This window comes from Abramis brama, assembly GCF_963993115.1.
Source record: "Abramis brama genome assembly, chromosome: 14".
Classification (NCBI taxonomy): Eukaryota; Metazoa; Chordata; class Actinopteri; order Cypriniformes; family Leuciscidae; genus Abramis; species Abramis brama.
This window is the reverse complement of record NC_139976.1, coordinates 28168340-28196305: the sequence shown is the minus strand read 5'-3', so window position 1 is coordinate 28196305 and position 27966 is coordinate 28168340. Positions and strand designations below refer to the sequence as shown.

Genomic DNA, 27966 nt, shown 5'->3' with positions numbered 1-27966 from the left:
TGGCCTGAGTATTTCAGACTGGACCAACCAGCCAGTAAAACGGCGACATGTCTCATATGCCATACTACAATTTCGAGGCACAAGTATTAGCAACACGGTTCGTTGGACCATTAACGTGTAATCACACTTCACAACTTCACAACTAGATTTGCGTAATGCCCAGCCTACGTTCTGCATGGAACTGACATCTTGCTGTAGCTTGTTCGTGTGGATATCATGTTGTCAAGACGCTGTGATTTTCCTGCCGACCAAAATTTTGTTATTTCAAATGTAGGCGCGCGGCAAGCGCATAAAGTAAGAGACGCTGGCGCCCAACAATCAAATTACAAACGTAATGAAAACGGAACAAAACTGCGCTACTGGTTATTTTATGCTTCATGGACCATTAAACAGTTTGGAACAATGCAGTGCGAGCCGATCTTGATCAAGCTACACTTACTACACAGCGCTAAGAGATCCAGTAAAGAAAGCATTTAAATTCGCCACTGAAGTAATAACATTGCTGCGAGATCTAGTGAGAAGCATTCACATTTCTCCGTTATTAACGGACCAAACAGCGCTGACGTGGAAACCAGAAACATTGTGCTTTCAAGTAACGTTACGTCGGTTTTATTTTGACATTGTGAATAAAATTGCTGCCCTCAAATGTTAATCTGAAATAAAATAAGCCTTTGTTTATAACTACTACAATATTACATTTCATTTTTTTATAAGGAGCAGTTTTTGTTTTATATGTCAAGTATAGCTCCATCATTGCTCAAAGTAAAAAATGATCATACTTTATGATGTTAGTTTTAATAAAAAAAAATAATAAAAAAATGTAAATCAAGGAAATTTCTCTGCCATTTCTTTCTTTTTGCTCTATTGAAAACGTACCGAACCGTGACACCAGTGTATCGTATCGAACCGAACCGTGAATTTTGTGTACACCCCTATTATTCATATATCATTTTTTAGATTCCTAGATTCATTTGTTGCACTTTTTTAATACAGTTATATTGTAAAACTAAAATGCCTTTTATAAAATAATTCTATCAATTCATACAGGGCTAGTATGAATTGCAGCTGTATAGATACACACCCAGGTATCGGATTAGTACTCGGTATCGGCCGATACCCTGAGTCCAGGTATCGGAACCGGTATCGGGAAGGGAAAAAGGGTATCGGAACATCTCTAATTTTAAAAGGTTTTCTGGTATGTCTGAGTTTTTGGGTTACCATTGTGCTGAAGAGTAGAGCCTGTGGTTCGGTTAATGATTGGACAAAAAAACATCATGGTTATATTTATTATATTTTAGTAGTAGTAATGTCTGTGCTCTCCTCAGCACAGTGATAGTCTCTCTGCTAAATACTTCAATACATGCATGCAGGTGTGCTTGTGCTTTTGTTAACTAGCTTGAAAATATGCGAGTTACATTTATAATGAAAATAATTATAAAATACAAGAAATATATTACATTATGTATTTCTCTATATATGTGTTTATAAAGCATGAGTAAATATATATATACAATATATTACACATGCAGTACCATATCTGATCACATATACACCTATTGTCACGATTCATGTCTGTGTTCCCCTGTCTCATCCTATGTTTAGCAGTTCCCTGTTATGTTGATTAGTCTCCCCAGGTGTTTTTCACTAGCCACGCCCCCTTGTTATCTTGTTTAGCTTGTCTGTCTGTGTATTTAAGCCCTGTGTCTTGTTTCAGTCTTTGTGAGTTCTTGACATTGTATGTTGGCTGTTCCTGTTCCCGAGTCTCTGTCTGAGTTTGTTATCTTTTGAGTTTCTTTAATAAAACCTGCTGCACTTGGATTCTGCTTCTGCATCTGCTTCAGCCGTCTACGTTACACCTGTATATCATGAAGTGTATTACTGAATATAAAATGACATACATTATGATATATTAGTAAATATATCGTTACATATTTTTCAATATATGAAAAGTGGCAATTCCTTATGTATTATTCAATATATTGTATATAACAATATATAACAGTAATAACAATATATTATTCTGTATATTTTCAAATATATGGTTATATAATTTAATATATTGATCATCCATATATTGGGAAATATATTTTCTTTTCGTAAGGGCAAGCTGTTGCAGCGTATTGTAAACAGGGTGTAAGGCTATTCAAAATTGTACCTCAGTTTGGCAGTCAACCTTCACAGATGAGGAAATTGCACAATGAATTGCAACAAGCTCAGAGAACAAAAATTTATCAAGATACATTGAACGAGATATGTAGATTATAAATATAAGAGAGACTGGGGGTGGTTGTGACACTTTTAAAAAGTTTTTTTTTTTTTTTTTTTTTTTGTGCTGTTTATCATGGATTTTCCCACATATGTCTCGTACACATCTACAACCGAAGTGAGTTAAAACCGTAGTTTGGGTGGGTTGTAAAACTATTATTTGTTATTTTATTATTTACCCCTATCAATCCCTTCCCCTAACTCCACTCCAATTAATTTTAAGCATTTTTATTTAAATAGGTAAACAAAAAACAAACAAACAAAAAAAAACACTTTTTGAAAAATTACTAAACAAATACTGAAATATGGAAATAAACATTTTTACATGTTTTTATTTTATTTAATAAGCTATGATTGGATCCTACTTTCTCTTGTCTCAAATGTATGTTCCAGAAATACATAAGGGGAAACAGAAACAAAACAATATTACAAACTAAACGTCGACAAGACAAAACAAAAGCATGAAGTCAGGCATACGTCATATGTTTTAGTCATATGTCAGCTTGTAGTTAAACAGTTTTAAAACGATATAATGTAATACTTTGCCTAGTATTATAACAATGTTTCTCACTTACCCTTAAGAAATGTGTATTAACGTGTAATCACACTTCACAACTTCACAACTAGATTTGCGTAATGCCCAGCCTACGTTCTGCATGGAACTGACATCTTGCTGTAGCTTGTTCGTGTGGATATCATGTTGTCAAGACGCTGTGCTCTCTGCTGTGAAAGTAAATTTGGTTTATTTTCACTTCCAAAGGATGAGGCTGTGAAGAATCAGTGGTTAAAATTCACCTTTACCACAATACCACAGCAGTATAATCCCAAACTTTTGCTTTGTTCCCTTCATTTTACTGACGACTGCTTCTCAAATCTCGGAGTTCAATGCGGGATTCACAAAACGCTTGCTCTTGAAAGATGGGTCAGTGCCCAGTTTATTTAGACCAACTTGCACCTCGGAATCTCAACCTGTAAGTATGACAGATGAAAATGTATGAAAATACTTGCTGGCTAACTCACGCTATTACTAAAATACTTCTGCTAAGCAGCTGTGGGCCACTATTACCTAAAACAAAATCTATTAATGTAGATTGTCTGTCGTTCTTACTACTTTGAGTAAAGATAAAGGATGGAGCATGATTTGTTTTACAAACGTTTATGTTACATCAGTCATTCACGTTAGTGCTGTGTGAACAAATGCACTGTTATTGATACAGTTCCCGTATTTTCACCACAATAAAATAGAAATATACACATCGGTTTGTTGATGCACATACACTTGTTATGCTGATGATGAGGAATGACAGCTGCAACATCTCATAATGTCCCTCAAACTGAGTAGTGTATCACTGAGAAACGATATCAAGTCGTATCCTGCTCAAGTCGTCCTTGCGATGGAGGTTCGGTTGAATAACTAGTTCTTCCAATGTTTCATCATTGGACTCGCGCTCAGATTGATATGGTAAAATCGGCGGCATCTTTTGTTACTGTTTTTAGTTTATGGTGCACAATTGCTGAGCTTTAGGAAGCCTCCGGATGGAGCTGACGTTCAGTTATGGCAATGGGCATGTAGCTTCCGACAGGCGCTATACGTGGTAGACCAATCACAACAGACTGAGCTGTCCAGCCAATCAGAGCAGAGTATCTCGCGGAAAGGAGGGATTTAGAGAGATTGATTCATCAATCAAGCTGATTGAGAGTCATTGAAAAATGCAATGTATATTATGAGAAAATTAAACTGTTTTTTGACCTTTGATGCATGTAATTCTGTTGTAGGAGACCTCCAAAACTTTAAAATATGTAGGAGCTCTTTTATTGATTATCTTGTGTACCATTTTTAGTTTAAAATGTGCTACTCTTTCTATAGGGATATATCAACGTGTAAAACTACTAAAACCTAAAACCAACCTTATTTTGAGATTTCTGTAACTTTTTCGACGATACACAAGGTGGATCAGACATCCTAGAATAGGGAACGACACGCTCCGTAGCGATTACACAATGGGAAACGCCCTTGGTTGCAGTGCTACATCACCCACTCTTGATACAGTGAACATGCCATCTGCTCCTCAGATTTTCTACTGAAGAAGAAGCCCCCCTGGGCAGTGAGAGGAGCTTGGCAGCGAACGCAGCATCTCGTTCCCTATTCAGAGAACATGGGTTAAGCAAGTAACTCGAGACATTCTCTTTCATAGGTTCACTCAACGCTGCGTAGTGATGACACAATGGGAAATATATACCACACAAACCAAGCTAAGCGCTGCCAGATCTGACCCAGAGAAGTTTTTTTTGGAACCCGACCAAACTCAACCAGGACCAATGCGACCAGTTCATGCGGAAAGAACTGAAGAACTAGGGGCTGTATCCAAATCCAGGTTATGGAACTTGATAAAAGTGTGCAGGGAGGACCAACCTGCCGCAACACAAATGTCCTCTAAAAGGACTCCTCTAAAAAGAGCCTGGGAAAACACAACACTCCTAGTAGAGTGAGCTCAGAGGTGAAGGGAGCTTCCGCACCTCATAAGAAATTTCATCTCTCACCCAATGAGAGATCCTGTGCTTAGAGGTGGCTAGCCCTCTGTGGCCAGCCCCAAAGCATATAAACAACTGAGACGATTTGCACCACTGGCCAGAGCAGTCCACATACACCTTAAAGCCCGAACAGGGCAAAGCAAGTGGAGCCTATCCTCCTCCATTGAGGGAGAGGGAAGAGGAAAGAAAGAAAAAAGCATGGCCACTTGAGAGTGAAATGACGTGGACAAAATGTGGGGACATAACCAGGCCTGGGTCGCAGAAACACCTTCACCAGAATGGAACCTTCAAATGCAAGGCCTACTCACAGAAAGAGCCTGCAGATCCCCCACACGCTGAAATGCTAAACAAAGCGCCGCCTTGACAGTCAGAATCTGGTCAGGAACTGACTCCAAAGGTTTGAAAGGAGGTTCCAATAACCCCTCCAAAACAACCCAAAAATGGTCTCCCAAACATTAGTGGGAAGACCAGAAGCCCCTGATCGGCCACACCTACAGCCTCCATATCTCAGTTTGAGGATGCCAAATCCACGGGGACCCTTCCACCAAGGAGCTCAGCTCCAAAATCCACGTCTGGTATGGCCAGAACGGGGCTACCTGGATGAAGCGAATTCCACACTCCCTCACTCTGCAAAGGACTGCAGGGATTAACTTGACCGGAGGGAATGCATATAGCCTAAAATCCGGCCATGGATGAGCAAAGGTATCTATCCCCGAAGGTGCTGGATGAGACAGGGAGAACCACAGGTGACACTGAATTGAGTCTTGTGACACAAAGAGGTCCACCTGAGGTCTGCCAAAAAGGCTCCAAATCTGAGCCCACTGCAAGGTTCAAGGTTCCTGGAATGTGAACTGCTGTCAGTGAAAGGAACCTGTCTTGAACCCATATAAGGAGGAGGTGGCACATATGCCTGTTATGGGTGCAAGACCGTGAACCTCCCTGGCGATTTATGTGGGACACCACTGCTATGTTGTCCATCCTGACAATAACATGATAGCACGTCAGGGCCGGAAGGAAGTGATCCAGAGACAGAGAGACGGCTCGCAACTCTAGGCAATTTATGTGCCACGAGAGAAGCTCGCCCGTCCAAACACCGTTTAAACCCCAAACAGTTAGGGAGGCATCTGTCGTGATAACCTGATGGTGGCAGACCACACCCATCTTGACTCCTTGAAGCAAAAAGAGCAACTGCGCGATACTCTCAGCAGATGGAAAGCTGACCAAGAAGAGCGAATGCCCCTGAGTTTCATCCACTACAGGAATGGCCTCATATAAAGCAGACCCAAAGGCAGCACAGGAGAGGCTGCTGCCATGAGCCCCAGAAGTCTGTGACATGTTCCCACTGCAATGTTATGGTCAAGCCTGAATGGGCCAAGCACGGAAACTCGGAGACAGGAAACTCAAGGAGGCCTGCATTAAGAGAAAATTTAGCTGGACATTAAAGAAAATGGTCAGCTGAGAAGGTGTTAAGATGTTCTTTTCTGAGCTTTCAGCCTGAGACCAAGAGACCGGAGGTAGTGGAGAAGGACATCCCTGTGACGACACACTAACTCTCTGGATTGAGCCCGAATGAGCCATTTCATCTAGGTACTTTAGTACACGGATGCAGGTCCAGTCAAGATAACAGCACAAAACCACACTCAGCAAAATGTCCTCTATAATTATTGTTATCAACAAAATCCCAGAAAATACTGAGATATAATTTTTTGTCAATATTGCACAGCCCTAGCTAATCATGATAAGCTTCTGAAGCTCTGGCTGTGTCCCAGTCACATATTAGGCCTGGCTTTGCCACCAAACAAAAGTGTAGCTTACATCTGTTCTTGCTATTGAATTAACAAGCTATTAGATGTCCTGGTACCATGAATACAGCAGACAAAAACAAAGATGGTCGGTCCTGATGCTGAGTGAAATGTCACTGACTTTACTTGAACTAACTATTAGTATTTTATAATCATGAGAGACTTTTTTTTATTCTTAAATATATTGTGTAAATACGACTATGAGTTTCCTGTTTTAATCCTAAAACAATATACAGTGACAATGGGGATGGACACTGTTCTGCTTCTGCAGCCTTTTTGCTAATACTTGATTACTTGTTTTAGGTTTGAATGGCAACCATAAAGCACAACACTAACTCAGGACAAGAAAAAAGGCCTGTCCCACTAAATCTGTCTTAGTATAGTCATAGTCTGTCTTAGTCATAGTCTAGAATTTTAAATTCTCGTTTTATACAACACAAGACTGGCAAAAACCAATGGATATCCACACAGCCCTGTTAGCTTTTACCCAGCCATTTATTATTTAAAAACTTTTATCCCAAAGTCATCGAGATCTCAGCAAACAGATAAATGCTTGTCTAGTTTGGGGTCAAGACTGATAAGACATCAAATAGAAGATGACGGATATGCTTTTGTTTGTTCGTTGAGTCTCTTGAGCCCCTGGATAAGACGGCCATCAATCAAGTCTTCAATTTAATTTGTCATCCAAGAGAAAACTTTTGCAGAAAGCTGGGAAAAAAAACTGACAGTATTTGATAAATTGGTGGCCTCCTCGTCCTCATCTGTGCTCTTTCAGATCATCACTCTAAGCTGAGCCGTGACACAGACAGGGTGAAGTGTTGCCATACACTTGTGTTTAACATTGCTGTCTACAGGAAGCACTTTCAGTCATATGTTTGATAAAGCTCATGCTGGGAAAAAGCTCAATGACTCATTTGCTATCCAGCCAATTGAACTTCAAACAATGATAGTTGCTGTGTCAGTATTTGGATAGCATCACAATGTTTACGCTTTTGAAGGGAAATCAACAAAAGGTTATTAAATCAACAGTGTTTTTTTATCTGTTTTTTTTTTTTTTTAAATCAACTGAAAATTATGTATATTACATTTGTTGGCATGACATGATTAGGGTTCAGATGGTCAATATAATTTATTAAACAGTGTCCACCTTAGAGATCAGCAGTTTTATAATGAAACAATCAAATTTAAAAATATATTAATCATATCAAATATCATATTTTTTGTTACTAATGTAAAACCATATTAAATTATTATGGGATCTCCTTCAAGCAGTGTAAGACACTTTCATAATCTTTTTAATGTTTTTTTTATGACCTTTTTCTGTATTACTAAAATTAAAAAACTTTAATGATAGTGTATTTTTTTATTAAAACAATATGTTGTGATGTTTCCATCCATAGAAGCAAAATAAAAGCATATGCATTTGAAAAAGCAGCACGCGTGGGGACTCAGAGTCAGGGAGGATCTTACTTGCACCAAAACATCTTAGTGTTGTGGCTCTTCTTAGGTTTCTGGAGTATTGAAAGCGAAATTGTAAAAAAAAAAAAAAAAGTCATTTGTAAGCTGTAAATTATAAGAAACTGCTGCTATATCACTCCACAACAATGAGCAGTCGCAATTCTAAGCTTTATAATAACACTGCCAAGAGCGTGAAAGTCTACACAAATATTGTGCGGCAGGCCAAGATAGCATACCTAGCACATAGGTCAGAGCTGAGCACGTGTTTTCATCAGCTGGAGACATTGTCAACAAAAAATACTTACGGTCGGTGGTTGTAATGAAGCGCACAACAAAGGAGATACTCAAAAAAAAATCTTTAATCCAAGAATCAAAACTATAAACAGGAGAATAACTCTGAGGAAACACAACCATGAACACACTGACACTAGCTGGGTTTCCATCCATCTTTTCCAAGATCGCAAAAAAAAAAAAAAAATAATTAGGTGCGTTTCCATCAGCTTGTTCGAGCGGACGACGATGGTATTGGTAACCAGCAGTAAATAAAATACCATGAGCAGAAACCGTAGTGATGTGTCGTTCGACTCTAGGAGCCGGTTCCCGTCTGAGAGCCGTTTTCCCTATTTGTGATTATCCTTTCGCTACACTGCTCAGCCACACATCAAGAAGTCACTATCTGAATGTTATTTTGATGTGTATGTGCGTGCGATCACGTGTTATGACATTACCGGCACCACTCTCGATTCATCACATGCACATACAGTAGGCTACACATTAACATAATATTCAGTCACTGGCATGGAGTGCGTGTGGTCGAGCAGTGTGGAAAAAAGATCACCCTTAATATTGGGTCAGAAAACAAGATGAGTAACACGCAAACATATACTCTTATTACTGAGCTGAGCCAAATTATCCGGTTCGGTTCCCTAAAAAGAGCTGGAATTCCCATCATGAGGAAACGTGAGGTTTGATGTGTGCTATGTCAGAATACATTCGGCAAATACATTTCCACATCCAAGTCAAAAACCACCTCAAGTGAGCATAAAAACGTTTTTACAAATTAAGGATTTTTCTTTCGAAATTTTGCGAGACATAACTACTGACACAAAACAAGGAACAGACAGAAACTGAGGGCTTAAATACATGAGGGCAAACAAAGGATCTGATGAGTTAATTAACGATACACACCTGAACAGAATACTCAAATCAATCAAAAACCATAGAAACAAACAGGCAGAGAACTGAATTAACAAACTAACTGCAAACAGAAACAGGACACAATGAAAACTGAATGAAAACAGAACATACACGTGCACACAAGCACTTGCTCCAGGGGCCCGTTCTTCGTACTCGCTAACTCACTTAACTGGATTTGATTGTTGACTATTTGGCATGATCTTGGATTGTTTGGTTCTTTGACGCTCATCCTGGACTTGCTTTCATAGCAACAGGTGCAGGAAAGTTCCACAATTAAATATCAAGCTCACTGTATACACTTATGCTGATCCTAACAGAACTGCATTTTTTCATAGGTGATTATGACATGTTCCTGCCTGCAGACAGGTGTTTTATGACCCCATTCCCTGACCCAAACCAGTTACAATGCAGCTCTAGCCAGGACAAGGGCACACAATGAAATGAACTTTGGCTAACTAAAGGGAAGATTTCAGTGTCTGAAAAGTCTGAGGGTTGCACACCTGACAGGGCCTGTGACATTGTTGCATGTGCCATATTACACAACATTGTCAAAAAAAGAAAGAAAAAAGCCAGTGGTCAAGTGCCTGCAACAAGAGATATTAGACACTTGCCTTATGCAACAAATAAAAAGGAAAAGTTGGCTATACACTGCCCACCTGCTCTGTCTCCTCTGTCTGTGCAGACTCTTCTGTAGGCCTTTCTGTAGATGTGGAATCCTGTAACTTATATTGCAGCCATAAAGCATACAAGTATAAATTAAGTAAAGTTATTTATGCACTTGCAGGTAGGCTAGTTCCTCCATATGACAGTTATCTGAGAGGGTTTATTCACTGTCCAGTGCAATGGAAACAAATGGACATTACAAAGTCTTATACTTTCTTTCCTTTGGAAAGTTAGAAAATGTCCACTTACTGCACATATTTCAGCCACCACTTTCTTGGGAACAAGTGTTGGTGTATTATGTAAAAGTGCACAAAAGAGGAAAACACAATGTCATTACAATGAATTACACTTGGGAAAAATGTGATCAATAACTCATGGCAAAATGTTTTTACATTAACATAAGTTTATCAGTTTTCACTTTCACAAGTCAAAGCAATTCATCATTACTCAAGATTTAACAGTTGAAATGACTATACGGCCTTAATTTAATGCAGCAAAAAATATTTTACAGTGTAGGCTACTAAGATCTTTTCTTTTTTTCTCAGCCTTTTTCTTGGTTGCTTTTATAAACAGACAACCATTTATTTAACAGTGCCTTTTATAAAAGAGACTATAATATAACTAAAAATTACCATTATGTAGAATATTTTTGTACTTCACTTTTATTTGTTCCCATGTTCTAGTGTGGTGACTCTGACATTACAATGAACAAAGTAATTATGCAATTATTAAAATACAAAAAATATAGGCTAATAAGTGATAAAAACATCTAACATGGCCACTTCTAACGTATTTAAATTGTCTGCTACTTTTTGCCAGCCCTCTCTCCTGGCTTTTGCAGACTTTGAGGTGTTCCCTGGCATTTTGATTAAACATTAAAATTCCAAATAAACTTTGACTATTAGTTCTTGCTCATCTGAGGAGAAAAACTGTGCGCGCTCTTTGGCCACGCTGAACAGCCAATAAGCAGCGTTGCTGATCAATGTTTCTACTATCGATACATATCCCCTTTTAAACCAGCGCATGAACGCGCAATTATCTCAGATAACTCAATCCAGCGATACTAATCATATCCGGCAGGTGTGTTTCGAAGAACCTAATTAGCCAGATCATGATTAGCACGTCTTGCACTCATCTTGGATGTGTAATTTGATCTCGGATGTTTTAAGCAACGTACGAAGAATGGGCCCCAGATCAAGCTGACCATCTGGTGTTTTTGACAAACAATATGTAGCTGCATGAGTGGAAAGTTTCGGAATGATAGTTTTCTATTTTGTGTTAACATAATACATTAAGCTGTCTGTTGTTAAAAGCATTTGTATACTACTGATGCCATTCCACTTGTCTACGTGCACCTTTGTTACCTTTATTTCTTTACATGCAAATGTAGGAAATTATATTTGATTTATGAATGTTTGTTTAAAATGTTATGCAGTTTAAACAAAGTCATGTCATTAAATTTCAGTAAAATTCCTTTCTATAAAAAAGGTGATGCTTGATTTGGTTAACATTTTCTCATTGCACTGTGCCCTTGTAGGCTTAGGAGACAATACAGTATTTTTTTCCTCTATTCTTTTCCTCTTTTTCCTATCAAATCTGTTTTTAGAATTCAAATACAGTTAGAATATTATTTTTAAGTAAGATTTAATTTTTCAGCCATGTTGACAGCCCTCTCTACTACAGGGGAAGCCAATCCCGCACGCCTCATAGGACAAAGCTATAGCATCTGTGTTCTAATAGGAATTGTGCTGCTTGGTGACCGCGTTACCTCTGTTGCGACCACCAAAACAGACCAAAAGCTGGGAGGATTTATGCCATTGGCCTGAGTGATAGACGTAAATCCTAAGAGCCCGGACTGGACGCTGTAGATGCAGATTCTCTTGCTCCAGCAATTCACATGGCGCAGGGAATAAGGAAAGTAATTCAGTCTGGGGTGCAGTATCAGCCAGGGAAGCAAGTATCAGCCAGTCATTGATACAATTCACTTCACAAATTAATCACTGGAGAGGGTGAGAGATACCCGTCAGGCCTCCACTAACTCGACCTGAAATCCCTATGGCCGTCATCATCTCTTTGGCCTGTCTTTTTTCCATCAAGTAATCATCCATATTCTTGTTTGCTGTGCATCTTTGCTTTGGGATCATGGATCTTGGCAGTGCTTCGGCAGCAGCCGTGGCTTTCTCCCACACTTTTGTAAATCCCTCATCACAATGAAGTGTGCTCTTTTGCACTGGCCACAAACCTGTCCAAAAGTCAGTGTCCTCTCTCTGCAGAAGCTTTTTTGATGGATTCAACAATGTGAGCACTTTGTACACAAGGTTTGCATTGAACAGGAAGTTGGGTGCAGTAATCTCTTCCAGCAGCCCTAGAGCTTCCATTTGCAGCTCTGGACCATGGGCTCTTACAGAATCAATTTCAGACCAAATGTAACTGATGGTTAAGACAGTAAGGGATAAAATAAGGGATGTCCTTATTAAGTTTTTCTTGTAACAGCTTCTGGACTCAACCAACCTTTCCTGACATCAGAGATGCACCATCATAAACTTGGCTTTTTTTACAAGGACCTTTGATGGCTTAAGACCAGCTTTGTTTAACTCTACTAAAATTGTATCTATCAGTGTCCAGGCATAACCCATTTCAGCAGTGGCTATGGTTAACAGGTGTACACTACAGGACTCATTCTCTTTCAAAAAACAAATTAATATATTTTTGCAGCCTGTAGGGTTGTGGGTACCATCGTGTAGTTGGAGTTTCCCACTTCTTCCATGATAGCCTTATGCTGCGTCTCAATTCGCCTACTTATACTACACCCTAAAAGTATGTACTCTTTTTGTGAAGAAAAAGTAGATACTTTTGATTGTGTAGCTCTCTGTCGCATCCTGTCACAGTAAACTGGCCTGTCAATCATCTTGTCACAGTTAAAACCCTCCACATTTCATTTCATTTAATTTCCTACCATATCGGAGAGAAATGCAGTAGCACATTGATCTGCAGTTGCGTGTTTTTCATGCAGAGAATTCTCCTCATATTAATGCATAATGATGCATTTAAAAGTTAATGGCCTAACAGCACTTTATACACATTGTTATTCAGATGGAATATAACACGCAGAACATTAAATAAATAAAAAAATTATCAGGTTAAACTTTGATTAGTCACTCATACCTTTATCTGAACCTCTCACCGTTGGTTGTGCATATCCGCCATGTTTTGTAGTTTTTTAATACTTGTTCCTCGTTTTTGTAGTTCCTCCTTCAAAGTGCAATGGGTTGTGGGCAATATTAGCCTTTATAGTGTGCACGGATCCACACTTTGAAAATCCACCCGAAATAGTAGACCATCCAAGGACTTCTGGCATACTCTTTTTAACATAATATGCTTTGGGACACACTAAATTTATTCTCACATACTGTTTAGGATGGATAGTATGGACATTGAGACGCAGAGCTGGTCAACACATCACTTAGTAAACTTAACTTTTTCTGCAGCTGTTAATTTCTGTTACAAAAGAAGCGATATTACCATCTACATGGCATTGAAGGTACAATATGTGACCCTGCCTGTGAAAACCCAGCTAAAGTCATTTTTTTGTGATTCAATGTTTTCTACATAAAATCATCCTACTCAATGTAAAGAACATTCTGTGAAAATATAACCTTGTTATCTTTAATATTGACTGAGTAAGGCCATGTCAAAGATTTGCTAAAATTCGGGCTCAGAAAATCATATTTTTGAGAAATTCCAATTTAAAAATAGGTTATTTTTTAAACCTGCAACACATTTGATCCATAGTTATCCTGCATATGTGCCATATAACACATTAAAGGTGAGATTCTCCCCTTTTTAGTGATATATGACACATCAGTGGAAAAATTCTTAAAGTTTTGTAAAACATGTCTATTTATTATGATGTGCATGTCCAAAAAGCTAAAAGCATAAAAACATTGAAACGAATGAGGGTACCACAAGAGCTTGATCGTAGCAACAATTACCATGTCAATTCAGTGGAATGATTTGTATAACTTTATTTGTAAAATGTAATATCAGTGAAATGTCAATAATATATCAATTAAATAACATAACATTTCTCATTCTCTGAAATGATCAATCTCTTACTGGCCCACGGTGTAACATTGAGTAAATCTGGAGTAAAAAATAAATAAATAAATACAATTTCAAGGGATAGTTTACCCAAAAACTACAATTCTGTCATCATTTACTCACCCTGATGTTGTTCCAAACCTGTATAATAATAAACATGCCATAAACGTAATTAATTTAAACTGACTCAACAAATGTAATAAACATTTAAATCCACTATTTTTGCATCACAGATATGTGTTAGCATTACATTGGCTGGACACTGACAAGTATACATTTATTACATTGATATTAAAGTCTGTTTTTACTCTTTCTAATAGAAAAGAAGTTCCTGAACCGAATGATATACGAATCAGCAGTGTTGTTGCGGAAGCCCACGTCCGTTTTTTTGTTTGTTTTTTTTTGCAAAAGGATAACGTAGTGTCAATAAAATCATTAATTTCAGTATTTATCATGTTATAAATGAAAATGTAAGTATTGCATCTCAAAACCATTGGTATAATCTATCATTTACAGCAATAAACACATGGACTATTTTTGTCATTTTTATGGCTATGACTACTTTGACGCTCGTTAACTCATAATTCGATTCTGCGACTTTAGCCGGGGTTTCACAGGCGCGGTCACATATGTTGTGCATTTTTCCCTTAAGGCGGGTTCACACTGTATGATTTTGGGCATGATTTGGCTGTCTGAGACAAATGTTGAGAATCCTAAAAGATTCCCTCTGATCCTAGGCCAAAATCTGAAGTCTTTGATCGCTAGTAGATTAATGACCGCTGCGATAAAATTTTACCTCCAATGAAATTCTGGCACTGTCAGAAGATTTGACACAGTCCTGCAGTGTGACTTCTACGACAAACATCAAATCAAAAACTCTAGAGATTGTTTTTTTTTGCTAGCCACCATTTCAATCCTGCATGAAATGCGGCTTTCAGTCACCGAACATCATGGATTGATGATGTAAAACTCCAGATACAGTGAGGAAAATAAGTATTTGAACACCCTGCTATTTTGCAAGTTCTCCCACTTGGAAATCATGGAGGGGTCTGGAATTGTCATCGTAGGTGCATGTCCACTGTGAGAGACATAATCTAAAAAAAAAAAATCACAATATATGATTTTTTAACTATTTATTTGTATGATACAGCTGCAAATAAGTATTTGAACACCTGTCTATCAGCTAGAATTCTGACCCTCAAAGACCTGTTAGTCTGCCTTTAAAATGTCCACCTCCACTCCATTTATTATCCTAAATTAGCTGCGTTAGCTGCATAAAGACACCTGTCCACCCCATACAATCAGTAAGAATCCAACTACTAACATGGCCAAGACCAAAGAGCTGTCCAAAGACACTAGAGACAAAATTGTACACCTCCACAAGGCTGGAAAGGGCTACGGGGAAATTGCCAAGCAGCTTGGTGAAAAAAGGTCCACTGTTGGAGCAATCATTAGAAAATGGAAGAAGCTAAACATGACTGTCAATCTCCCTCGGACTGGGGCTCCATGCAAGATCTCACCTCGTGGGGTCTCAATGATCCTAAGAAAGGTGAGAAATCAGCCCAGAACTACACGGGAGGAGCTGGTCAATGACCTGAAAAGAGCTGGGACCACCGTTTCCAAGGTTACTGTTGGTAATACACTAAGACGTCATGGTTTGAAATCATGCATGGCACGGAAGGTTCCCCTGCTTAAACCAGCACATGTCAAGGCCCGTCTTAAGTTTGCCAATGACAATTTGGATGATCCAGAGGAGTCATGGGAGAAAGTCATGTGGTCAGATGAGACCAAAATAGAACTTTTTGGTCATAATTCCAATAAACGTGTTTGGAGGAAGAAGAATGATGAGTACCATCCCAAGAACACCATCCCTACTGTGAAGCATGGGGGTGGTAGCATCATGCTTTGGGGGTGTTTTTCTGCACATGGGACAGGGCGACTGCACTGTATTAAGGAGAGGATGACCGGGGCCATGTATTGCGAGATTTTGGGGAACAACCTCCTTCCCTCAGTTAGAGCATTGAAGATGGGTCGAGGCTGGGTCTTCCAACATGACAATGACCCGAAGCACACAGCCAGGATAACCAAGGAGTGGCTCTGTAAGAAGCATATCAAGGTTCTGGCGTGGCCTAGCCAGTCTCCAGACCTAAACCCAATAGAGAATCTTTGGAGGGAGCTCAAACTCCGTGTTTCTCAGCGACAGCCCAGAAACCTGACTGATCTAGAGAAGATCTGTGTGGAGGAGTGGGCCAAAATCCCTCCTGCAGTGTGTGCAAACCTGGTGAAAAACTACAGGAAACGTTTGACCTCTGTAATTGCAAACAAAGGCTACTGTACCAAATATTAACATTGATTTGCTCAGGTGTTCAAATACTTATTTGCAGCTGTATCATACAAATAAATAGTTAAAAAATCATACATTGTGATTTCTGGATTTTTTTTTTTAGATTATGTCTCTCACAGTGGACATGCACCTACGATGACAATTTCAGACCCCTCGATGATTTCTAAGTGGGAGATCTTTCAAAATAGCAGGGTGTTCAAATACTTATTTTCCTCACTGTAAATCTTGTTGCGCACATCCGTTTTTAATGACATTTTTAGGCTTTAACTATAGGTAGCATTATTTTATGTATCCATTATATTAAAGAGACCTTTTTGAAGGATATTGGTTTACTTATGCCTTTTTGAACACTTGAGCTTTACCGGGAGTGTCTGTAGATGTCTAAGAGGCTATTGTGTCGATTGCAATATTAAAGTTCAGTATTATTTCGACTTTAGAAAACAAACATGATTGCTCTCCTCACAAGACTTTGTGATGTTTTTACCAATGTTTTATTTATTTTTTACCAAAAATTATTTGTGATCAAACATTAATCAACGGACACCTTGCAGTACCGCTGCGGACCCCCAGTTGAAGACCTTTGTTGATCTAAGGCCTAATCCTAGCTTAAAGGAGAACTCCGGTCAATTTTAACACTGAGCTCATTTTTTTGTAAATTTGGAGTGCTGTCAATACAGAGAACAACGACAAAAATCGGTGTTGCCTACACTGTGTTATCCTCTTTTTAAAATTTGCACCCTGTTGACTTCAATGGGGCAAGTTTTAAACCTGCTTTTAGCCTCTTAACATGCTTGATGTGTCATTACAAGTGCCCAGCCAATGTGAGTGATTCCTTCAGAGTGAACACGGGTGAATCTGACTGCAGTAGATGTGAAAGATATGAATAAAAATGATGTTATTTCAGCCAGCGCACATACCTGTATTTACATCCTGTTTTCGGTCGAAGTCCATAGTAATCGATTGTCGAGTTCACGCGCATGATCATAGGTAACTAAACCTATGCGCGTGAATGTATGTGTGCTGGCTGAAATAACATCATTTTTATTCATATCTTTCACATCTACTGCAGTCAGATTCACCCGTGTTCACTCTGAAGGAATCACTCACATTGGCTGTGCACTTGTAATGCACTTGTAATGACACATCAAGTGCCTCTAACAAGTGCTTTCGATCTTCTTTCTGATCTGAATGGTATGTGTGAGTTTTGCCACAGACTTGTCCCAGCGTCTAGAACGCAACTGAATGCTTTTTCAAGCGTCTCCATACTTGAAAAAACACGGAAAACTACTTTTAAACAGGAAATTATGAAATATTTACGTACATATTTACGTACATATTTACAGCGGGTCTATTCGCACAGGATTAGTATTACCTGAGGTAATTTTTCCGGACCTTTTTACTGAAGGTAAAAGTCGCCGTAATCTTTACTGACATTGTCCGTAATAATTACTGAGATAGCACATTCGGACGGGACTAAAATCACAGAGAAGCTCTGGTAATTATTACTTTACCATGTTAAACTAGTCCCGTCCGAATAGGGCTTATGAAACCAGGCTTAAGACTTGTACTCAAGTGGTATTGGAATTGGTGACTTGTAACTTGTAATGGAGCAATTTTTGCTGTAAGGTATCTGTACTTTTAATTTGTTTTTTGTTTTTTTTTACAACTCTGCCAGCACCACCCCACACACTTATAGAAGCTTTCATTTGTCTTTATTTTCACTTTAGAATGATGCTCAGTAAGGAAATTAGAAATTTCATACATTTTTCAACATTACAAGCATTCCCCTGTGCCACTGCTCTAGGGCTGTTTGTGTACATGGTGTAATGAAGAAATACCTTTAAAAAAAAATATGAAAAAATGTGAAAAAATATGCTTTTAAAAATGAGGATTCTGAGTCCCTGAGGCAAGTGGTGGCACAGTTATGCAGCCATTAGATGCATTTTGTAATTTGATCCAGTGCCACCACCTGGAACTAGACCAGCATGGTACTCATCCTCATGGACAAGTAATGAAGAGAAAATGCTGTGCCTCCTAAAGGCACATGCATGCAAATGTTTATTTAGTTCTGAGTATGTTCTATAGCAGCTTTTCATCCACTTCACTTATGTAAAGCAAATTATATATGATTACAGCGAATACAAACATCTCAAATAACTATTACTCAACACATGCATCACATTGAAATGAGCATTGTTAAATGATGTGATTAAACCTCATTATCACTTGTTTCTTTGAATAAATGAATGATTAATGACATTAGTCTTCCAAATCAGGTCATTAAATGTAGTGTTATTGATATTGACAACTAATCGCCATTTACAGTGGCAATATGGATTGTGTATATTGAGTTGTATAAATCAGCCATTTTAGTGTGTTAATGAATCATAATGGAATTTAACAATTCTCAGTTCTGTTTAATTTAATAATTGTCAGCTTCCCCACTGTCACGGTGGATGGCTGTAATGAAAGCGCACAATGATGAAGATACTCAAAGTCTTTAATCCAAGAATCAAAACAATAACCGATAGACTAACTCAGATGAAACAAACATATTAACATCAAGCAATGCAAGACAAGGAGCTAACAGAAAGTGAGGGCTTAAGTAGAAGGGCAAACAAAGGAGCTAATTGATAATTAACGAAACACACCTGCACTGAATACTCAAACCAATCAGAAACCATAGAAACAAACAAGCAAAGAACGGATGAGAACTGAACTAATAAACAAACTAGAAAGCTAACCTAGAAACACAGACATGAACAGGGGCCTGTTCTTCGTACATCGCTAACTCACTCGGGAGCAGGCTTATTTCATGTTAACAGGATTAGACTGCGGCTTCTGCTTCATAAGCGGAGCTGATACGGGAAGTCCAGCGCAGCGCGATAGTGCACTTTCTGAGATATATTTTTTTTCTCGTGACTCGTGAGATTGTCGTTTACATTATTAATTTGTTGGAAACGCACATTTATTTTCGACTTGTCGGAGTCGGGCTTTAACTACAGCACAAACTGTTTGCATTGCTCTAAGATTATTTGCGAGTAGCTCTTTCTTTTACACTATTGGAGATGTGGAGAACTTGATGGAAAGTGCTGTCTGTCGTGTCATTCGGAGTTTACCTGGCGCTTTTAAGTTTAAAAAACAGTTTTAGTTTTTTTTGTGGCATTTCCAAGCCACTGAAGACCCAATGTTGCAAAGCAGTTCCCTTTCAAGGGAACTCGCGTTGCGTCGAGAATGACGCTATGGGGAACGCTTTGCGTGATGACGTCTTGAAGCACATGTAAAATCAGTCCAATGGTGTGGCGGAACGTCAGAGGCGGGTGACGTCACGTACCAGGAAGCTATAAAAGCCGGCCTGAAACAGAAAACGAAAGCTTTCTGAGTCTTCAGTCGCGCTCTGTGTTGAAATCTGTCCTTGTTATTTGGTGTTGTCTGTCTATATATATATATATTCAGTATGGCGAGCAAGCAGCAGTTTAGAGTGTGTGTTCATCCTTGCCCGCGTTATATAACGGGAGGTGATACTCACACTCTTTGTGTTGTTTGTTTGGGAGAAGAGCATGCCCAGTCAGCACTCGAGGGTGGTGACTGTGTGCATTGCTGTGCGCTTCCATTGCGTACGCTCCGATCCCGCTTGGCTCGGTTCAATCCCGACCACGTTCCCCAGGGCTCGGGTCCCGCCGCGGCTGAGGCTCGGCGGCGATCTCAGACCTGGGGTTCGCAAATGGATCTGTCAGTGGATGTTGAGACGGGCTCTGCCTTATCTCAGCCTCCTTCTGACAGATCCAGTGCCTCTCATCAGGGTGTGGAAGCACGCGCTGCGGTTTCTTCCCCCCCGATGGAGGTACCAGTACTGCAACTATCCAGCTCTGAGGAGTTGGATGTTGTGAGTATTGACGCTGATTCTGAGGATTCGCCACCTCAGTCTCATGCGTTTGAAGAATTGCTCGATGTGGTAACTAGAGCTGTTGACAGACTTTCAATTGAGTGGCCAGAGGATAGGCAGTACGTTCGTTCGAAAAGCAAGCTCGACGAACGCTTCCTGCCATCTCGTGCACAGCCTCAGCGCAGGAGCCTTCCGTTTTTCCCCGATCTCCACACCGAGGTGTCGAGATCGTGGGGGAAACCCATGTCATATAGAGTGTACACACCACAGACATCACACTACTCCTCCATTTATAAATATAAAGAGTATGGTTATGGGGAGATGCCGAAGGTGGAGGAGACGCTTGCGAGCTATCTCTCTCCAGCAACGGCATCTTCCTTGAAGGCTCCTTCACTTCCCTCTAAGCCAGTTAAATTTACATCATCACTGGTTCATAAATCGTATGCAGCCGCTGGTCAAGCTGCAGCGTGTCTGCATACGATGTCCCTTATGCAGGCTTATCAGGCTGAATTATTGGGTGATTTAGAGGAGGGCGGGGGAATTGGTCCTGACACGGTGGCCGAACTACGCAGAGCCACAGATCTGTCTCTCAGGGCCACCAAGGAGACCGCTAAATCTATCGGGCGGTCTATGGCAGCCCTGGTGGCCACTGAGAGGCATCTGTGGCTCAATCTGAGCGATATAAAAGATAAAGAAAAACACGTTCTCTTAGATGCTCCGGTCTCCACCGTTGGTTTGTTTGGTGATGCAGTTAACAGTGCGGTAGCTAAATCTCAAGAAGCTTCTAAACAGTAGTGTTGCTTTCGTCAACGAAAATTATGACGAAATATTGTCGTCAACGAACCGTTATCACCTGACGAAAACGAGACGAGACTAGACGTAAATGCATGGTCATGTGACGATGACTAAAATACATGTATAATGCAATATCGTTGACGAATAAAAACGAGACTAAATGTGGTTTAAAAAATAAAAACTATGCTAAAATGTCTCTTCATTTTCGTTGACCAAAACGAGACGAGACGAAATGTAACGTCACGACGAATGAGAGAGTTGTGCGTGAACCCATAGCTTTGTCGGCTTTAAATTCTGGATTGCGATCTGGTCACCCGATTATCAGCGAATTTAACCATATATTACTCCATTAGTTATTCTATTAAAATGTCTCATTGATATATTTGACACATTCATAATCATTACTTTTGCTGGTTCTTTGTGACAGCTGTTATGTGCGTTATTGGCAGCGTCTCTTGTTACATGAACACGTCACCGCATTAGCGCCAGAACATGGAGATTTTATTTTAGAGTATAATCGCACAACCTATTCGATATTTTATAATTAAATAAACTAATCGAATATCCAAAAATCGTGACTCATCCCTGCATGGAATCTCTTGTTTCTTTTCCCAAATCTTCACTCACGTCACGTCTCACCCATTTTCTAAAGGTAGCCTATTATAAACGTTTCTTGGTTCACTTTTAATTAAGCCTATTATATTCGTATTCTTTACTGTGGTAAAGTAGAAAAACGCTGTAGGACAGATAGCCTACATTTGTACTTGCATGTCAAATTCTTTTTAACACAGTTTGTGCTTGTTATATTAGACATTGGGCGCGAGTTTAGTTGTAAAGCGCGTTTGACACGTGTGGGTGATTTTTAGTTTCACTTTCTCTGGCAGCGCAATCTCAAACACAGCCTAAATATCTTGCCCTTGTGGAGGATAAAATTCGCTCTTCAAACCAATTTACATCAAGTAGAAAACACGAAGATATCATAAAGAGATCGATATCTTCGTGTTTTCCTGCTCGTGTCCCACATCCCGCTCAAAGCGCAGAGTGCATCGCGTCTTTGTGTGGAAATATAAAACGAGTTTTTTTTTTTTTTTTTAATAACCCCCCGAATATTAAAATTTAATATTATTTTTTAATAATAATACCGCGGTGGTAAAAAAAACCTGCCACCGTCACAGCCATAAATATAGGCCTACTAAATAGCCTATAATAAGATAGCCTTGTTTGAAATTATATATTGACTGGGTTAAATAGAATCGCATTACTAAAAAGAGACTAAAATACAATTTTCATTGACTAAAACTAGACTAAAATGTCATCAGTTTTCGTCGACTAAAACTAGACTAAAATGTCATCAGTTTTCGTTGACTAAAACTAGACTAAAATGTCATCAGTTTTCGTCGACTAAAACTTGACTAGACTAAAAAGAGTATGAATGTGACTAAAACTAATAAAAACTAAAATGACAGCCTGACACAAAGACTAGACTAAAACTAAAATTAAAACAGGCCGCCAAAAACAACACTACTAAACAGGCAGCTGCACTTCAAAAGCTTCTCCCCCGCCGTTCTTCCTTTGAGGCTGCTGAGCGGGAGCAGCCTCACTCCTCTAAAAAGAGTGCTGAGCACCGTGCCACTCAAAAACAGAGTGTGTCCTCCCGTGCTCCCCCACAAAAATCACGGGGACACGGAGGACGCTCTCAAACCCAGCAGTCTTCGAGGGGTAAGACGGATCTGCGGACCGTCATTACCGCCAAGAAGGCTGCTGGGAAAAAGTCCTGATGTCCGAGGGCTCAGGACAAATGAGGGTAGTCCCCCCCGAAGCAGAGCGGTTAACACCTCTTTTTACGGTGCCCGTCTCTCTTCGGTACCCTCAGGGGACCGTTCTGCCAACCCTGCCGCCTCCGGTGTTACAGGGCGCAGCGGTCTCCGGCGAGCACATATCTCAAGGACCACCCGGAAACGTAGTGGCCTCGGGATGCCCGCCCCCTCCGAGGAGGGTGTTAGAGCAGTCTGTTCGGTTGTTCCCTGCCGGTGCGCCGTTACAGGGCGACGAATTGACTACTCAACAGCAACAAAATCCAGAAACCAGTCTCGAGAGTCTGGTACCTCTAGTAGAATCTTTGACAGCGTGGAAGCTACTGTCAAATGTTTCTCGTTGGGTCCTGCAGACCGTGGAAAAAGGGTATCAGATACAATTCAAGAAACGCCCACCTCGGTTTATGGGGGTCCTGCCCACAGTGGTGGCCCCCGAGCAGGTTCTGGTTATGGAACAGGAAGTAAACACTCTGTTAGAGAAAGGGGCCATAGAATGTGTACCCCCCTCCAACAGGGAAACCGGGTTTTACAGCCGGTACTTCATAGTTCCGAAGAAGGACGGGGGATTGCGTCCCATTTTAGATCTTCGAGTTCTGAACGAGTCAGTCATGCAGCTCAAGTTCAAAATGTTAACATTGAGACAGATCGTGCCACAGATCAGGTCCGAGGACTGGTTTGTCACGATAGACCTCAAGGACGCATATTTCCATATTTCCATCCGTCCGTGTCATTGGAAGTTCCTGAGGTTTGCTTTCGGGGGCAAAGCATACCAATATCGTGTTCTTCCATTCGGCCTAGCTTTATCACCCCGCACTTTCACCAAATGCATGGATGCAGCTCTGGCGCCGCTGCGCCTCCAGGGTATTCGCATCATGAACTACATCGACGATTGGTTGATTTTAGCTCAGTCGCATCAGTTGGCGGTTCAACATCGAGATGATGTTCTCGCCCACATGAAAGAGTTGGGGTTACGGCTGAACGCCAAGAAGAGTGTGCTTTCTCCACTCCAGAGGACCACTTTTTTAGGCGTGGTTTGGGACTCAGTGTCGATGCAGGCGCACCTGTCACCGCCACGTATAGAGTCCATCCTTGCAGCTGTGAAAAGTGTAAAGCTAGGCCAGCTACTCACTGTCAAACAGTTCCAGAGACTGTTGGGTCTCATGGCAGCAGCTTCCAACGTGATACCTTTTGGACTACTGCACATGAGGCCCCTGCAGTGGTGGCTCAGGACCAGGGGGTTTTCCCCGAGGGGCAACCCATTTCGCACAATCAAGGTCACGCGGCGATGCTTACGTGCCCTGGTTATGTGGAAGAAACCTTGGTTCCTGTCCCAGGGCCCAGTGTTGGGAGCTCCTTGTCGTCGCAAACTGCTAACGACGGATGCTTCCCTCACGGGTTAGGGAGCGATCCTGGAGGGTCGCTCATCTCAAGGTCTGTGGGAAGACCATCATCGTTCCTGGCATATCAATCGCCTAGAGATGTTAGCTGTCTTCCGGGCTCTGAGGAGCTTTATCACAGATCTCAGGGGACACCATGTGTTAGTACACACGGACAACACGTCGGTAGTCGCCTATATCAACCACCAAGGGGGTTTGCGCTCGCGCCCGTTATCCAACTTGGCACGCCATATCCTCTTGTGGTCCCAGGGGAAGTTACTGTCACTCAGGGCAGCTTACATCCCCGGGGTCCAGAATATAGGAGCAGACACTTTGTCGAGACAGGGGCCGAGGCCCGGGGAATGGAGGCTCCACCCCGAGGTGGTGGAGCTGATATGGAGGGAGTTTGGCCAAGCTCAAGTGGATCTGTTTGCGTCTCGAGAGACATCTCACTGTCCACTTTGGTTCTCCCTCACGCATCCAGCTCCTCTGGGACTGGATGCTATGGTACAGGCGTGGCCGAGGCTACGTCTGTACGCCTTTCCCCCAGTTGCTCTGCTCCCGGGAGTTCTGGAGAGAGTTCGCAGGGACCGGGTTTGCCTGCTTCTTATAGCCCCGCGCTGGCCGGGCAGAGTATGGTTTCCCGATCTTGTGTCCCTCCTCGACGGGCATCCTCTGGAGCTTCCTGTCAGGAGGGACCTTCTGTCCCAAGCAGGGGGCTCAATATTTCACCCCCGCCCAGAACTGTGGAACCTGTGGGCTTGGCCTCTGAGGGGGCCCAGCTCATAGAGTCAGGTCTCTCAACTGAGGTTGTTGAGACCATTCTACAGTCCAGAGCTCCCTCCACGAGGAAACTTTATGCCCTGAAGTGGAGAGTATTCACTTCTTGGTGTAGTGACCGTCGGTTGGATCCAGTCAACTGCCCAATTGGTACAGTTCTGGAGTTCCTGCAGGACCGGTTCACTGCAGGTCTGACCCCGTCCACTTTAAAGGTTTATGTGGCGGCCATAGGTGCTTACCACATTCCTTTGGGTGGAATGTCTGTGGGGAAAGACCCTTTGGTATCTCGTTTCCTTCGTGGCACTTGGAGGCTGAGGCCTGCAGTTCGCTCTAGGGTACCACCATGGGACTTGTCCATTGCATTACAAGGCTTGTCCCTGGCCCCCTTTGAGCCCATTGAGGAGGTTCCTGAGAAGTTTTTAACTCTGAAAGCTCTTTTCCTTCTTGCTATTTCTTCTCTCAAGAGAATAGGGGATCTGCAAGCATTGTCGGTTGCTCCGTCATGCTTAGAGTTTGCTCCGGGTATGGTTAAAGCTTTTCTTCATCCGAGACCGGGTTATATCCCCAAGGTCCCCACTAATGTGGTCAGACCTATTGTTCTGCAGGCCTTCTGTCCTCCTCCTTTTCAAAATGCTGACCAGGAGGCTAATAATTTGCTTTGCCCTGTTCGGGCGTTAGACGCTTATGTCCACAGAGCTGCCCTGTGGCGTAAAAGTGATCAATTATTTGTGTGCTTTGGGTCTCCTAACAAGGGAGGTCCAGTGTCTAAGCAGAGGATGAGCAAGGGGGTGGTCGAGGCTATCTCACTTGCTTATGAGGCGGCTGGGCAGCCTTCTCCTATGGCTGTCCGGTCCCATTCTACAAGGAGTATGGCGGCCTCTAAGGCCCTTATATCAGGAGTATCGTTACAGGACGTCTGTGATGTGGCAGGCTGGTCCTCACCGCACACTTTCGTCAGGTTCTACTCTCTGGATCTAGACTCTGCTCCAGGGTCTCATGTTTTGTCTTCCTAGTGCTGCTCACCAGATTTCACACGGGACAGACACTTGTAGCTATGGAGGCGTTGGTATAGACGTTCCCCATAGCGTCATTCTCGACGCAACGCGAGTTCCCTTGAAAGGGAACGCCTCGGTTACGACTGTAACCTCGGTTCCCTGAAGAGGGAACGAGCGTTGCGTCGCCCTACCATATCTCCTTCATGCCTGTCAGCCCGACTTCAGACTATACGAAGCTTTCGTTTTCTGTTTCAGGCCGGCTTTTATAGCTTCCTGGTACGTGACGTCACCCGCCTCTGACGTTCCGCCACACCATTGGACTGATTTTACATGTGCTTCAAGACGTCATCACGCAAAGCGTTCCCCATAGCGTCATTCTCGACGCAACGCTCGTTCCCTCTTCAGGGAACCAAGGTTACAGTCGTAACCGAGGCGTTTTTTTTTAAAGCCGTTTTTTTTATTTTTTTTTAGGCTATCATAATTTTTTATGAAGATCATGCAATCATGACCATGCCGATTACAGTATATGTCACTCAGGCTTCACTAACGTGATTGGTACCATAGACTACCATAGACTGCCATCAAAGCCTCAATGAAGGGGATTATGTGAACAGAAAGGGGTTCACAATGTAAATGTGCAGCCCAGTTACTATTGTGATTCTTAATATTCCAGATTAGTAATATTATATCAAATAAAAAAAAAAGGCAGTTGACTAAAATCTTCCATATCACAAATGTGAAAGCAAAATGGCCAGGATCTGTGCATGACTTAAGAATTTTCAGAGATTCACATTTATGCACATTATTTGAAAGTGGTAAGGAAAGTTCCACAATTAAATATCAAGCTCACTGTATACACTTATGCTGATCCTAACAGAACTGCATTTTTTCATAGGTGATTATGACATGTTCCTGCCTGCAGACAGGTGTTTTATGACCCCATTCCCTGACCCAAACCAGTTACAATGCAGCTCTAGCCAGGACAAGGGCACACAATGAAATTAACTTTAGCTAACTAAAGGGAAGATTTCAGTGTCTGAAAAGTCTGAGGGTTGCACACCTGACAGGGCCTGTGACATTGTTGCATGTGCCATATTACACAACATTGCCAAAAAAAAAAAAAAAACACTTTTCATTAAATGTTTAATAAAAGACAAATATGCTTGGTTCCTTGAATTTTATTTCAATTGTTCTTTGTAAAGAAAAGCCAGTGGTTAATTGCCTGCAACAAGAGATATTAGACACATGCCTCATACAAGTATAAATTAAGTAAAGTTATTTATGCACTTGCAGGTAGGCTAGTTCCTCCATATGACAGTTATCTGAGAGGGTTTATTCACTGCCCAGTGCAATGGAAACAAATAGACATTACAAAGTCTTATACTTTCTTTCCTTTGGAAAGTTAGAAAATGTCCACTTACTGCACATATTTCAGCCACCACTTTCTTGGGAACAGATACAAGTGTTGGTGTATTATGTAAAAGTGCACAAAAGAGGAAAACACAATGTCATTACAATGAATTACACTTGGGAAAAATGTGATCAATGACTCATGGCAAAATATTTTTACATTAACATAAGTTTATCAGTTTTCACTTTCTCAAGTCAAAGCAATTCATCATTACTCAAGATTTAACAGTTGAAATGACTATACGGCCTTAATTTAATGCAGCAAAAAATATTTTACAGTGTAGGCTACTAAGATCTTTTCTTTTTTTCTCAGCCTTTTTCTTGGTTGCTTTTATAAACAGACAACCATTTATTTAACAGTGCCTTTTATAAAAGAGACTATAATATAACTAAAAATTACCATTATGTAGAATATTTTTGTACTTCACTTTTATTTGTTCCCATGTTCTAGTGTGGTGACTCTGACATTACAATGAACAAAGTAATTATGCAATTATTAAAATACAAATAAGGCTAATAAGTGATAAAAACATCTAACATGGCCACTT

At 40.9% G+C, this 27966-nt stretch overlaps 1 protein-coding gene across 2 annotated transcripts in view; it reads left to right on the top strand.

Moving 5' to 3' along the window:
* The window catches only part of grid1b (glutamate receptor, ionotropic, delta 1b), a 462710-nt gene that overhangs the window by 403556 nt on the left and 31188 nt on the right, over positions 1-27966 (top strand). The window lies entirely within an intron of this gene.